The following is a 15,136-nucleotide window of genomic DNA, read 5'->3' on the forward strand; positions in this document are numbered from 1 at the left end:
TCAGCTTGGGTTTATAGCACATCCAGGCTCCTGAGCTGCAAGATGCTGTGGGAGGGGAGAGGACTCGGCACCTCGCAGGAGAGCCTCGCGTCACACAGGAGGGAGCTGCTGAGCCTGGGATAGGCATTTTATACATCAAAAATAAACCCGTGTATCTCCATTGCCATCTAGTCCTCTCCCACACACAGCTGTTTCACTTTAAATCTCAATTCAATGCGAAACTCGGATAGAAGAACTTGAAAGAGCGAAGTATGTTATCGTGCACAGGCAGTCCCGAAAGCAGTTAATAAGGGAAATAAGATTAATAATTTATCCCTGAAGCAGACTGCAGATCCTTATCCCTCCTGCCCTTCAGTGAGTTTTAGAAAACCCTATTAACGTGCCTGCTCTACAGACTCGGCAGCAGCACAGGCTGGACTCCACAGCAGTTCTCTTCTGCTGTGTTCCTACCCAGGCAAGATGGCTGCAGCTCCGGCTCTGCCCTCACCATGGCCACATCGGATCCATCAGCACAAACCCACCTGCACAGCATCCCTGCTGCCTTAGCTCTGGTTTCCTCTTGGTCTATGGACTCATAGCAGGGCCAGCGGTGCAAACACATGGATACAGGATCCATCTCCCAAACTATCACATCCAATAGCCCCCAGAGTAGGGTGTACATCAACCCCTCAAACTCTGGTCATCTTGCTTCTACAAGAACACAGACCCCTCTGCGGTACCTCCCATTCTCCTTCTCTTTTCCATGAAGAAGCAAGGGAATAGTTACTCAGACCATGAAAGCTTCCCTAAAAAACATTTCCACACTGTGTGGCAGCCACCTGGGAGCTGTTGCTGCTCTTACCAATACACCACCACAATTCCCTTCCCACACTGCTAGTGCCCATGCAAATACATTTGGGAGACACAAGTTCATTTCTTCATGTCCATGCCAACAGCTTCTGCTCATCCATTGTCCCAAAGGGATGCAGTGACAGTGCTGGGGAGCCCGTCATGTCACAGGGCAGGGAATCCTCCTCATCCTCACCTGGAAACCTCCTCATAGAATCAGACTGGTTTGTGTTGGAAGGGACCTTAGAGCTCCTCCAGTTCCAACCCCTGCCACGGGTAGGGACACCTTCCGCTAGAGCAGCTTGCTCAAGGCCCTGTCCAATTCATATGATTACTTACTGCTAATGTATTCTGGTAATTTTTCATTAGCTCATTGTTCCAGTTAAAGTTACAGAATAAAGATTTATTTTGTTCCTAAATCATCCACTCCTATCACAATATGAAGCAATATTTACTCCTCCGCGCTATTTACTTCTTAGGCTAAAGCCCTCTGAATGAAAAATGAAAGCAGTTACGGATATCAAACAGGCAATTATCACAATCAGAGAAAAATGAGTATTTCAAAGTCCCAGCCTGCTGTGCTGCTCTCCAAATCCTCCGGCTCCAACTGTAACCATGGTGGCAGGAGCAAACTTTCCAGATGGGAACATCTGTCTCTCATTTGCCACAGGGAAGAAAACACCAGGAAGATGAACGGCTCCTGAGGCTGTCGGAGCCCAGACACAAGACGGACAAAAGGGATGGACCATTTAGATGGAGACTTGGAGCAGCAGCTCGGCATCAAAGATTACTGGTTTTCAATAATTATTTGGGGGGTTCTACATACAAATGTTATGCCAGGAAAAAAGAGCTTGAGCTTCACTTACAGTAAATGCTATATATATAGTGAAAGCAAGAACTGAGTTAATCATGCTGGTATGAATGTCCCTTAGTGACAGGACAAGGTGAATGGCTTTAACCTGCCAGAGGGGAGACTGAGCTGAGCTCTTAGGCAGAAGCTCTTCCCTGTGAGGGTGCTGAGGCGCTGGCACAGGGTGCCCAGAGAAGCTGTGGCTGCCCCATCCCTGGCAGTGCTCAAGGCCAGGTTGGACACAGGGGCTTGGAGCAAGCTGCTCCAGTGGAAGGGGTCCCTGCCCGTGGCAGGGGTTGGAACTGGAGGAGCTTTGAGGTCCCTTCCAACCCAAACCACTCTGTGAGTCTATGATATGAAGTACGTGATTCACCCCTCTGGGGTCCAGAAAGTAAACACCAACTTTACTCCAGAGTGTAAAAAGTGACCCAGTATGTGGGAAGCTCTCAGCTGAAGGCCACGCTAAGCCAGGCTCCTCCAGCAATGCCAGCCCTGAGAGTGCCCTCCTCTTACCAGCGTTCTTTAATTTCTGCTGCAGTTCAGGGAGCCCATGCACCAAGGCTGGAGGCTCCGTCCCCTCCAGCCACCCCTGCACACAGCACGCAGCCCAAATCCAAGCATTGGACAAAGACAGAATCATAGAGTCATAGCATCAGCCAGGTTGGAAAAGACCTTTCAGATCATCAAGTCCAACCATCCCCCCAGCACTGCCAAGACCACATGATGCTCATTTCTGCCCAGACTCAGCAGCACCACAGATGTGCATGGCTTCAACACCAAAGCCACCAGCTGCACCGCCGCTCCACATCCAGCATCAGCACAGCACGGTTTTCCTCCCCACCACTGATGTTCCTCAGTGGTACTTGTTCATTGTAGAGGTACCCATTACAGAAACTCAGTCACCCTTCTTACTTGTAATCAGCAGCTTAGTTCTTGAAGTCTATTCAATACCCACCAGTTTTACTTGGTGTAAGCCCTCTCTGGAAGAGCACCGGCCTGTTGTACAGGGTAACAACATTAAATGCAGTTAATTCTGAAACAGGACTGAAGTGCTGGAGAAAGGAGAACTTTAGAATGGATGTAACTGCCTTTAGACTTTTACAAGCACCGGTTTTCACAGAATCCCAGACTGGTTTGTGTTGGAAGGGACCTTAAAGCTCATCCAGTCCCAACCCCTGCCACAGGCAGGGACCCCTTCCACTGGAGCAGCTTGCTCCAAGCCCCTGTGTCCAACCTGGCCTTGAGCACTGCCAGGGATGGGGCAGCCACAGCTTCTCTGGGCACCCTGTGCCAGCGCCTCAGCACCCTCACAGGGAAGAGCTTCTGCCTAAGAGCTCAGCTCAGTCTCCCCTCGGGCAGGTTCAAGCCATTCCCCTTGGCCTGTCCCTACAGGCCCTTGTCCCAAGCCCCTCTCCAGGTTTCCTGCAGCCCCTTTAGGCACTGGAGCTGCTCCTTAAGGAGCCTTCTCTTCTCCAGGCTGCCCCAGCCCAGCTCTCTCAGCCTGGCTCCAGAGCAGAGCTGCTCCAGCCCTCGCAGCATCTTCATTTTAAACCAGCGTTGTTCTAAACCCTGCTGAGGTGTAAAAAGAAGTAATTTCTTACCAAACCCCTGTAGGTTTTACAGAACAACTGAGCACGGCAATTCCGGGAGTGGAAATCATCTTCCTGCTTACGCTAAATGGTGCAAACAAAGCTCCAACTTTTATAGGTGTAAAACTCCGGGTGACCCAAATGAGGATAACACAGGGAGCTAACTAAGCTCTAACTTTTGAAAGTGGTCTCCACCTTCACAGAGGCTTTGGGGCAGGCTGTAGGACATGATTTTATCTACACTCATCAACCCTTTCAAACCTTGCATTGGTGGCCATTGAACAAGCACCTCCACCCTTCTCCTGCCCTCCAGGTGAAACACATTCACACTGGGCTCCAGTTTGTTACCTCCCTCTCCAGCCCAGCAGCATCAGCGGGAGAGTCCAGGGAGCCGTGTTTAACTGGCAGCCTCTTGTTGCTAATGAGCTCTGAGGGGCTCCCCACAGCTCCTAATGGTCAGCAGAAATGCACTCACTGATGCAGATGGGCTCCAGGGCAGCAGAGATGCTGGAGCAGGCTCCTAGGAACAACCCAGGCCACCAGTGCAGGTCCCCACGAAGCACTGCTGCAGCCCTCACTGGGCTCCTCTAGTCACAGGTATGGGTCTGGAGAGCCTTGGGGAGGCTACAGGGTTGTCTCACCCAGGGAAAGTGTTCCTGGAGGGGTCTGGTTGCTCTGCAGCTTCTCTGCAGCATGGTCTGCATAAGAGCCTCTCACATGGATGCTGCAATTAGGTGTCTGAGCAGGCACATCATTATCAGTGCTTAAAATCCATCAGTAAGTCCTCAACAGGATGGATTTAAACCACAGATTCAGCTGACCACCGCCCAACAAGGTCCATTTGAGAGCCTGGGACCCCTGCCTCCTCTGCTGCCCTTCTTCATTCTTTAATAAGGGCTCAGAAAAGGGGAACCTGCAGAAAGCCCATCAGCAGCACTGATGCTGCAGCACTGTTCTGCTGCCAGAAAGGCCACAGCTAGAGTGATGCAGCCCCCTTCTCCCTGTGCTGCGCTGCTCTAAAGAAGCCAGGCAAGTCCTGCGGGTCCAGCATCCCCAGGGAAACCACTCCTTCAAATCAAGCACATTCCCAGGGGATTTTTGTTGGGTCCTGAAGCTTCCATGCTGCAAGTCTGGTTCATTCCTGGAAGCTGGGTGCAGAAAACAAGTGATGGTCTATGCTGAGATACCAGGGCAGTGACCCTTCTTTTTCACTGCCTGGTATTTTATATCCCAGCTCTTGGTTTCAGGAGGAAAAATAAAGTTGTGGAAGAAGAGGGAATTTTCTAGCCAGTTCTGTACGAATCTAGCAGATGTCAGAAGGATTCTGTTTCTGGGTCAGTGCAGCAAGCCCCTTTGCGCATCAGCTTCCCACCAGACACAGAAACATACAGCCCACATAGGGCAGAGCCACCCCAGAGCATCTCAGAAGTTCACACAACACAAGATAAAAGGGCAATAGCCTGAAAATCATTAAATGAGGAAATAGCCTCATTTAAAATAAGAGCATGGATTCAAAACCACCACAAATGCTCCATTCCTGGCAGTGTTCAAGGCCAGGCTGGACAGAGCCTTGGGTGACATGGTCTAGTGTTAGGCATCCCTGCCCACGGCAGGGGGTTGGAAATAGATGATCTTAGAGTCCTTTCCAACTCAAATCATGCTATGATTCCTCTTAAAATCACCCAGGAATTGAAGATGTAAGAACTTGAAACCTGGTTACTAAAGATGTACAGGAGGAGGATTAAGTTAGAAGATTTACACCAACAATCTAAGAATACATCCCTCTCTCACTCCTCCATCTTCCCAAGCCCTGCTGCTTGACAATTTGGTTCCCACCACTATAGATCAACCTAAAAAAGCCACCACTGACCTCAAAAAGCAGCCAGCACTGAGAAAATGTGGATTTCTTACAGCATCATGAACAGCAGTGAGCGTGCGGGGATCTGAAGCTAATGGGAACTGGTGCAGCAGACATGGTGTCTAAGGGGTGAGGATATCCAACGAGTAGAAAATAGCCCAACTGAGTAACATAGGAACTGAGGTTGTAAAAATCAATGCATACAAGACAGGCTCGAAGTACCAGCACCAGCAGCCCAAGCACCAGCACCAATAACTGCTAAACAACAAGCTCTTTACAAAGCAAAGCTATTTCTTAAAGAAGGGAGAAGATCTGAAGGCAGAAAACCACATTTAATCCCTAACAATCACTTTGACCACAGAGAGGCACAAAGAATACCAAGGACACCCAAAGCTATTACTAAAAGCTTAAATTAAACTAGTAAAAAAAAAAACCCAAAGTGTTTGTTAAGCACAGAGTAGGTTCAAGTCCCGACCATCTGGAGAAGGAAGCAGTCCAGAAGCTCGTAGTCAAAGGGCTACTTTAGATGAAAACAATGGTCCTTTCTGCTAAAACCAAAACAAATTCAAAATCCACCCCCAAACAAAGCACTAGCCAAGTTCTACCACATACCCAAAATGAAGTAAGCAAGGAAGGAGAGAGAAAACAGCCCCCCTTGGGGCCCTGAAGTCATACCATTCGCTCTCTTTTCCAAACATAAACCAGAGTCCAGCAGGGTGTCTCCCTTCTCCAGATGGAAGCTGAAGAGCAGGAGCTCACCCACCAGCAGCCAGCTCCAGGGCTAAAGTTCCACCAAACTTTATCCAAGAAATCAAGGAGGCACATGGAAAAGAGGAACTTGGGAAGTCTGTTTCATCCCCATTACTTACAACTTCCTACAAGCGCCCAAGCCCCAGCCGAGGACCACAAGCACCCCTCACCCCACGGTGGCTTTACTATTGCAGCCCTTGCACTGATGCTGGCAATGCTGCACCACCACCCATCTTTCTGCCCTGTTGATGTCCCTAAGGTAGCCAAGACTCACTCATCACACCACGAATCAAGCTGGCACTTTAGAGATCATGCTTCATCCACTTGGGTGCTCAGTACATTAACTGCTGCCCAGCTAATAGTCACTCCCGATCAATGACACACATCGAGCCCTGCCAAGATGACAATTCTGCTGCTTAAAAATCCTCACATCACAACACAAACTGCTCTTCCCCTTTGCCCCAAGCCTGAGTAAAACTTTCCACTATCCCACAGAGCTGGAAACACAGGAACAATGCATCTACGTATGGGGTCTATAGGTGTTTAGGAGCCTGATGATGGACACCTACATACCTGCAGGAGCTCACACAAGCAGAGCATCTCCTGTAGAGCACAGGCATGGAGAGATGGGGGTGCACAGGAGAGCCATTAAAGCTCACTACTTCTTGGTCTCTTCAGGGAACAACCCCAGCAGAGATAGATGCACAGCAGTAACTGCCTCTGCTGTGCCTCCTTCCACTCACTCTAATGGGCAGCAGACGTGGAGATTTTCCACGGATAACCTCTGGAGGTTCAGTGATGCACAGGGACCATCAGGGACCACAGAGTGAAGGTGTTGGCTCAGCTGCTGATGCACTTGCTTTCAAAGCATCGTGCAACACAGCACAGAAAAGACTTTCCAACTCATCATTCTTAGGGTTGTCCTCACCTAGTTACCAGCAACCTGCACCAGCCTACTCACCATCAGCTGGAGCCTAAGGGAAAGACAAGGTTAAGCGAGAAGCACAACCACCAAGACTGCAAGCCCAGGAAATAGAGCCCACACCACAAACAACAAAATACCCACCAGCAAAGCCTCGGGTTTGTTTTAAGCTGCTGTCTTCCTCTCCGGTCACAGCAAAGCCTGTGACACAGTGCCTATAAATTTCCTGTAGTGCTGCAGCAGTGAGCAGAGCCCCATCTGTGCCTCGGCACAGGTGAGACCTCACTAGCTTGTAAGTGCACGCCGCCTTTCAATTACACTCACCAGCCCATTACGCAAATGAGCTTTGCATACAAGAGGATAGCTGGGAAGTCAAGTAAAATATGTTTTCGAACCTACATGTCCCTGGGAAGATGTGGACAGTGATTTTGCTGTTCTATCCAGGGCTATGTGAGATGTTCATGTCTTCAGCTTTCTTCTCTTTGTACTGGTGTGGTTTTGAGGATGGTCTCTCCACCATGCAGAACTGAAGCCAGCCAACAACATCTGCATACCCTGCATCCCACCTCCCAAAAATATGCTCATTCATCAGCAACAGCACAAGGGGAAATGGGTTTAAACTTAAACAGGGGAAGTTCAGGTTGGATATAAGGCAAAAGTTGTTCCCTGTGAGGGTGCTGAGGCGCTGGCACAGGGTGCCCAGAGAAGCTGTGGCTGCCCCATCCCTGGCAGTGCTCAAGGCCAGGTTGGACACAGGGGCTTGGAGCAAGCTGCTCCAGTGGAAGGGGTCCCTGCCCGTGGCAGGGGTTGGAACTGGATGAGCTTTAAGGTCCTTTCCAACACAAACCAGGCTGGGATTTGGTGATTTGCAGGTTCTGCCTTGCAGTAGGCTTGATGGAAGATTAAAATATTACCGGCCCCAGAGAACTGATTCCATGGGGTTTCAACAAATAAACTACTCACCCACAGAATTATCCCCAGCACCCTAAGGCGGCGCAGCAGCACATGCTGCCCGAGGGTATGGGGTTACACTGGTGTCCCATGTCACCGAGGACATTCGTGTGGACTAAACAGTTCTGCTCAGGTGATCCTGAAGAATTAAGTCTGCCTGCACGTCCCTGTTCTTTTCCCCTGGTGAGTGTATGCAAAACAGAGACAACCCAGCTCCTCTCCCAGGATCCAGATGGCACTTGCAAACCTTGTCTGTGTATCAAATGTTGTTTTTTAGATCAAGTGTCCCTGGTTGACAACACAGAACTTCACGATGCTATCTTTAGAGAGGCTTCTCTGCAAAGAAACACCCTTGGAGCATACGTTACAAGGAATATGCTAATGTGGCAGGGTGTTTTCAGCACACACAAATGGATCTTGTTTCTGGGAGCTCAGATACCCCAGAACAAGCTGAGCCTGGCTGAAGATGAAGGGTCACCCAGCTCCCCTTTGAGCACCAAGGCCTTACAGAAAAGATGCATCAATGAGTTAAGGTTGTAGAGAAAGGTTAATGTTGCCCACGGGAGAGATGCAGGATGAGCTCACAGCAAAATCCACTCACACACCAGAACCATGTTCACCAAAAAACCCTACTCAATGAGTTAGGGTAGCTGAAACCAGCCAAATCCAAGACTTTCCATTCCCTCATTTCTCCTACTGTTTTAAAGATTCTTACCCTACTTTCTTGTTCATCCAAATGCAAGGGGCTGATAACAAGCCAATGGTTTACGTCCTCAAGGTCTTCATTTCCTCCTCCAGATTTCATGTAAAGATAAAGGAGCACATGCAAAGTAACTTTTTTTGTTTGAGCAGTCCCTTAATAAAGAACAAAACTTTGAGTTTCACACATTCCTGTTGTTCCTAAACAAAAAAATCGTGGGAATTGTTCAAAGTAACACCCCCAAAAACCCCGCACCCTGACTTGTTTCCCGTGCTCCTCAGCTCCGGGAACAGGACTCATTACCCGCATGTGTGCACCTCCCGACGTGTACACACTCCCACTAAGCAGCAAACCGGGATTACAGAAGCCAGGAGAAGACAAAGGTGCGTGCAGAATGAGCAAAGGTCACGCTGCTGCTCATGCCCAGGATGTGGAGGTGACACCACCAGCAGTGAGGTGGCAGAAATAACCCCTGCCCGCTGCTGAAAAGAACATTGCGGAGCAGTGACATCAGGTAAAGCAGCTTCTCCTGAAAAAAGAAAGTGATCCAGGAGGTAGCTCCTTCCATATTGCAGGCGCGCACAGTAAACACCATATGGCCTGTTAATTTAATTAGGGAGAAGAAACCCCCTAAGTTTGAGATTTGACTTTGAAGGGTTCAAAACAAGGATGAAGAAAATCGCTCCAGCTACTCGATCAGGCTGTGTTGCTAGCTTCACCCACCCTGCGGGCCTGCTTTAGCTGCACAGGACCCCTAAGGGGATGGGCTTGAAGTCTACAACCAGACGTGCAGAACCTGCACCATTTCAGCGTGGTCCACACCAGGCAACCAAGCCAGGACAGGTCTGTACCAGGAAGTACAGTGAATAACCAGAGTACTTCAGCTAAACCCATCTCCTCAGATACCAACCAGGATTTCTGTCGTAATCCTTCTTACAAACCACACTGGTGGGTTCCACCCATCAAGGCAGGATGCTCCTCAAGGTGGAGGTCAACCTGATAAATGCCAAAGAACCAGTGCTGAGACACAAAGTCTCAGGTCAAATCCATTCCATTTGTACTCATAACCTTGAGGTCAATCAGCCAAGCCCCAGCCATCCCCAAAGACTCACTGCAGCATCTACCTCCAGAGCAGGAACAGGAGCTCTTCGACCAGTGGAGCTCTGTTATCCGAATAAAAGGTCATTCTCTGTTTTGAATGTGTTTTCCATGTCCTGCTCTGAGGAGAGAACACCTCTAGGATCCTTCCTAGCTGGAGGTTTGCATACATGTATTTGTGCCACAACAGGAGACTGCGGCACTGCTGTCATGCTGGAGCACCTTCCTAGGTGCTCACACTCCAGCGCTGCCCACCACTGGCAGGGAATAAGACAGATCCCATGGAAATGGCTGCTGGGACACCAACAAGAACGCAAAGACAAAAATCTACTGGTTACCTATGAACAAGCCTCGACAGCTGAGGCTTACAGGGCTTTTTGATGGGCTTTCATCTTCAAGCAGCCTGCGCAGGTCCAGGCAGGAGCATGTAATGCCTTGGTCATGGTGCTTGGAACACCATCCTCCTCCAGCAAGTTGCTCTGTCAGCAGCCACAAGCACAAACCTCATCAGCTACAACACTGCAGCATAACCAAACTCCTTTTGGGGGGCTCACTGTGTCATAAGGGAAACCCAATGTTTCTCCATAGATGTGTACACCTCAACCAACCAACAGAGCTCTGTCATCTAAGTTGTTGGGATAGAAGCACAAAGAAAAGCTATGCCTGCTGCCTCCAGTGCGGAGACAAGCTGCTACTCCCCTCATGGCACAAAGGAGGTCAGGGCTGTGTGGACTGGTCCCCTCATCACAGGACATGACCCACCTTGATGGAGATGCTCTGTGCTCTACAGAACAGGTTCATGTTCAAATCCCAGGTAGGGCAGCAGGAAATGCCCCCCTCCTCTCTCCTAACCGCAGCACATCTCACCTTGAGTCAAACCCACTCTGCCAGAAGAGACCTGGGGGTTTCCTGCAAGCTGCTGCCCCACTAATGAATTGCACCAGGAGAAAAAAACCCTTGCTCCTAGAAGGCTGTAACCACAGCTGGTGGGTAGTTTCTCTTTGGCTCCTCTCAATAACTGACCACACTCACAAATTAACAACCCACTTATTCGATTACCGCTCCCTTTTCTCCCCAGACCCAGGTTGGGATCGTGTATCCCATTATCCAGTGCTGCAGCAATAGCCCAGAGCCCAGTTTCCCATCTTCTAGTAAAAAAGCCCCAACCCCACCCCAAATTACCCAACATCTAAAGCCCAGCAGACTCCTTCCTGCTCAGCAAGACACCCTCCTCTCAGGACACTGCAAAGATTTCATTTACCACCAATTGCCCTCTGGTTATTTTACATTTATGGGGTGGGCACTGAAGAAAGGAAGCAAGCAGGGAGGGGGTGTAATTAGCTCTGCTTGGAAAACGTTCATCCCAGTTGCAACAGCAACTGGAGCCTGTCGGGGGCTTAAGAGAATCAGGGTTTTGTTCCTTGCTGAAGTGTCTGTGCTGGGTGGGAGGGAGGGAGAAAAAGAAATATATTAAAGGGGGGGGGGGGAAATCAATAAGTGGATCGTACTTCTTGCCACAAGCCCATATGGAAGTAATCAAGCACAAGGGCGGCAGCTGGGGCCAATAACAGTCACCTGCAGCTGAGGGACACGGGGGTTTCGGATGGGTTTTTAATGCTAATTTCCTGGAGGAACAATGCGGGAGCGGCAGCCGAGGCGGGATGAATAGGGCCCAGCGGGAACAATGGCTGCACCTGGCGCCGGGAGCAGCGGCACGGAGCCGGCACGCGGCCGCGGCGCATCTGCTGCGCGCTGCCCCCGTCCCCCCGCGCTGCGCCCGCGGCCGCGGCTCCAGCGCACGGCGCCGCTCGCTGCAACAGGTTGAGAGCGGCGGGGGCTCTGCCGCCGCTGCCCCTGGCTCGGGGCGAGCGCAAGGACGGGGCTCAGCGCTGCCGAGGGCTCCTGGATGCTGGGGAGCGGCCGCTTCCTCAGGGGCCGCAGGGACAGGACAAGGGGCGATGGGTTCAACCTGGCACCGGGGAAGTTCAGCTTAGATACCAGGCAGAAGCTCTTCACTGTGAGGGTGCTGAGGCGCTGGCACAGGGTGCCCAGAGAAGCTGTGGCTGCCCCATCCCTGGCAGTGCTCAAGGCCAGGTTGGACAGAGCCTTGGGTGGCATGGTTTAGTGTTAGGTATCCATGCCCATGGCAGGGGGTTGGAACTGGATGATCTTAAGGTCCTTTCCAGCCCTAGCCAGTCTATGATTCTACGATGCTTGGGTTGGTTTTGGTGAAAGAGATGCCTTTGAAAGGGACAGATATGCAGCATCCCACCATCAGGTTGTGGCATCCTGTTGCTGGAAGGAAAACTGACTCTTGGCTTTGTAGTTTCCATAAGACTGGAGAGCAACAGAGCAGCAGATCTGCCACAGTCCTGGTCTTCCCATGAGTGTCCTCCTTCACCAGCACAAGTCCTGTTACAGACACAAAGGACTGGAATCCCGCACGGGAGCACACCAAGGAAATTCAATACACATTATTGTAAAACCTTAAGCTTGGCTTGCAAAAACACCACTGCCCAGCCTAGTAAAAGGCACGATTGTTACACTTTAAAATGCTTTGAAATGATTCTTGCCCATTGAGACAGGAGCCACCAACACACAAAGCACCACTAAGGTCAAGGTCCTGCCTTGGAAAATTGCTTGCAGACCCAGGAACTGAACCGAAAGCCCTCTGTGCTGCACTTCAGCTGCAGGATCATCACTCACCAGTGCTTCCTGGCTTCTCTCTTGCTCTAGACAAAGGTTTTTCCAGCCTTTCCCTGAATGCTGCATGAATTAAGACAGTCCCCATCATAAAAATAGAAGCTGCCCAAGCTCCCAGAGACCTGCAGTGATGCTGCCCCCAGGGACTGCTCTGGAGTGTCTGTCAAAACACATTTCATACCTAGCTTCTAACAAGCAGTCGGATATGGAAACAGTCACTAGATGCTAGGATAAAGGCAACCTTATGATCTAGCCCAGAACCAGTACAGATAAACCAGCTCTTACTATGAGAAAACAACCCAACAGGCAACAGATTACGACCATCTCCCGTTCGGGTTTAAGAACCAGCCTGCGTTGCCTTAAATCTGCTACATATGCCCAAGTCCTTAAATGACTTTCTTCAGCTCTCCAGCACCACTATAAACATCGCACATGCACGTCAAACAAATCTTGTGTTTTAGCCAAACCCTAAAAAAAAACAGAGCTGGAAAAAACAAGAGGCCACCTGGCTCACCCATCCCAGCGAGAGCCGTGGGAGCGCGCTGCCTCCTGCACGCTGCTGCTGCTCTGGGTCAATTCGGGGACCAAAGAGCTGGCTGCCCTGAATATAGCTCCTGAAACGCTCTTTCCTGCTGCCCCCCTCCAGTGATCCCCTCCACAAGCCGAACTCCACTGTGAGCAATGTGTGACAAAGCTCTGTAAAGCAGCAGTCAAATACTTAGGGACTCCCAGTGACAGACGAGGCAGCAGTAGAAGTGAAGCCCTGCTCTCAAGGGGACACTGGTCCTGCAAGAGTAAGAGGAGTAAAACAGAAGGGACAGAACAAGCCAAGAGCCTGCCCCACGTTCACGTGAGCAAAGCTCCCTTTGCTTCTGGCTTGAGCAGGTTGAAACGAGCCTCTGCAAAAACCAGCACATTCAACTTGCAAAAACAGCAGCAGCGCCTTGGAAGTGAGCAGGGGCCGTGGCTCCAGGCCCTGGGCAGAGCAGAACCTGACTTGGCAGCACCGGTTTGGCCTTTTCACTAATAAATGGAGTTTCTGCTCTTCTCCTCGGGGCATTCCCTGTGTAACAGACTTCTCAGATTATTCTCCTTTCTCCTTGCCTTTAGCGACTCTGCTCCTTCCTCAGACCCTTCGAATCCTTCACTTGGCTTCCCGCACGTCCCTGTTGGCAGGGTTTGCTCACACTGCCTTTGCTGTACCCCTTCTACCTTGGTTCTTACACTGCAGTCTCTTAGTTTTGCATAGCTGCAGGTTTCTCTACGACGGAGCATGGCTGCACCATCCCTGGCAGTGTTCAAGGCCAGTTTGGACGGGGCTTGGAGCAAGCTGCTCCAGTGGAAGGTGCCTCTGCCCGTGGCAGGGAGTTGAGGAGCTTTAAGGTCCCTTCCAACACAAACCGGTCTGATCCTCTTCCCCAGACACAACCACTCCTCTCACCTGAGCACCCGCAAGTCAGGCACACCAAATCCTTTCAAAAAATAGGGAAACCTGAGAAGAAAACACAGTTTCCCACAGGGCTTCAGCAAGACACTGTAAATCAGCTATTTCATGTCCAAATCCTGCTGCCCTGATGCCGGCAAAACTTCCGTCTGCTGCCTCAGAGCCCAACCTGCACAGAGACAACGGGAGCAGATGCTCCAACATGTGGCATTCCCAAATTCAGGAAGTCTTTGGGAGAGCTGCACAGAGGATCACAGCTCTCTGCCTTCAGAGATCATCACCCTCTGTGCAGCTTGGCTGGAGATCTGCTGGGTTTCATTCCTCCTTTGTGAGACGGAGCTGCAGAGCATCAGGCAGCACACACTCCTCCTGCCTCCTCTCCAGGCTGTGAGGGATGCTCGGGAGGTGTTTGCCATGCTGTAGAAGCAGACTTACATGAGCTGATTTTTAAAGCCTGTGCCCAAATGCTTGTGTGCTGCAAGAGAAGGGAAACCTGAAGGTGGCACATGCAGGGGCTGAGCCGAAGGAGCACGGAGCAGGGAGCATGCAGCACCCTGCCAGGGACCTGGCCAGGCTACACTGCGCTCTCCCTGGGGAATCCCTGTCACTTGGCACAACGAGAACTACCCCGGACAAAGCAACAGCAAAGTGCCCCAAAGGGAATCACCCTGCACCAGCCTAGCAAGTACTTGTCTCCCTTTTCTGAGCCTGACAGCAAGCGATCCTCAACCACATTTTAGCTCCCCAAACTCTGAGTGCTGATTTTGGGGCACCTCCCACGGCTGGGCAGGGTTTCTCCAGCACATAAAGTGGGCTGTGAGTACCATCACATAGGACCCAAGGGCTGAAGGGGGGAGAAAAAGCCAGTAATATCCCAGAGAGCCAGGCAGCAGCTCAGCAAACATGCAACAGAGGGATCCCTACAACAAGAAGGATCCCTACAACATGAGGGATCCCTACAACATGAGGGATCCCTACAACAAGCCACCCCCAAGAGCTGGAGGAGCAATTGGAGCCAGTGAACCTTCCCAAAAATACCAGGGGACTGGGGGGATGTGCAGGTTTAAAATACACATGAGGATCAGGAGACTATAATGGAGTAAGTGAAAATACAGCAGCCTGCATCCCAACAGTGGAAATATATAGGGCAGGGAGGTCTGTTCCAGTAGCACAAAATTGATTCAAGAGATTTAGATGCTGGTAGCATCAGTTGCTGCTCAAGGAGCGCAAAGACAAAAAAGGGAGCAGCAGCCTCTGCCACAATGCAGAGGAGCACGGAAAACACAGAGAACATTAAGGAAATTTGGGAGCTGATGGAAGAAATCCACCTCTGCAGATTCCACACCCCCCCAGCTTCACTATCAGCAGGCAGAAAGGAGAGTAAGGCTCGGTACAGCAGAGAAACGCGTTCTGCTAAAACACACAAACCCCTTCCTGCTTTCT

The 15,136-nt window shown here is 50.7% G+C and overlaps 1 protein-coding gene across 9 annotated transcripts in view; it reads right to left on the reverse strand.

The window, feature by feature from the left end:
- Window positions 1–15,136, reverse strand: part of CBFA2T2 (CBFA2/RUNX1 partner transcriptional co-repressor 2) — a 61,211-nt gene that overhangs the window by 23,354 nt on the left and 22,721 nt on the right. The window contains exon 1 of one of the 9 annotated variants that reach the window (XM_065691174.1): window positions 10,414–10,496. The exons of 5 other annotated variants lie outside the window; for them this stretch is intronic. The gene's annotated coding sequence lies outside the window, so the exon portion shown is untranslated. 3 more of the 9 variants (XM_065691173.1, XM_065691172.1, XM_065691178.1) reach the window with 3 other exon arrangements.

Source organism: Lathamus discolor, chromosome 11 (assembly GCF_037157495.1).
Source record: "Lathamus discolor isolate bLatDis1 chromosome 11, bLatDis1.hap1, whole genome shotgun sequence".
In the NCBI taxonomy this organism is placed as follows: domain Eukaryota; kingdom Metazoa; phylum Chordata; class Aves; order Psittaciformes; family Psittacidae; genus Lathamus; species Lathamus discolor.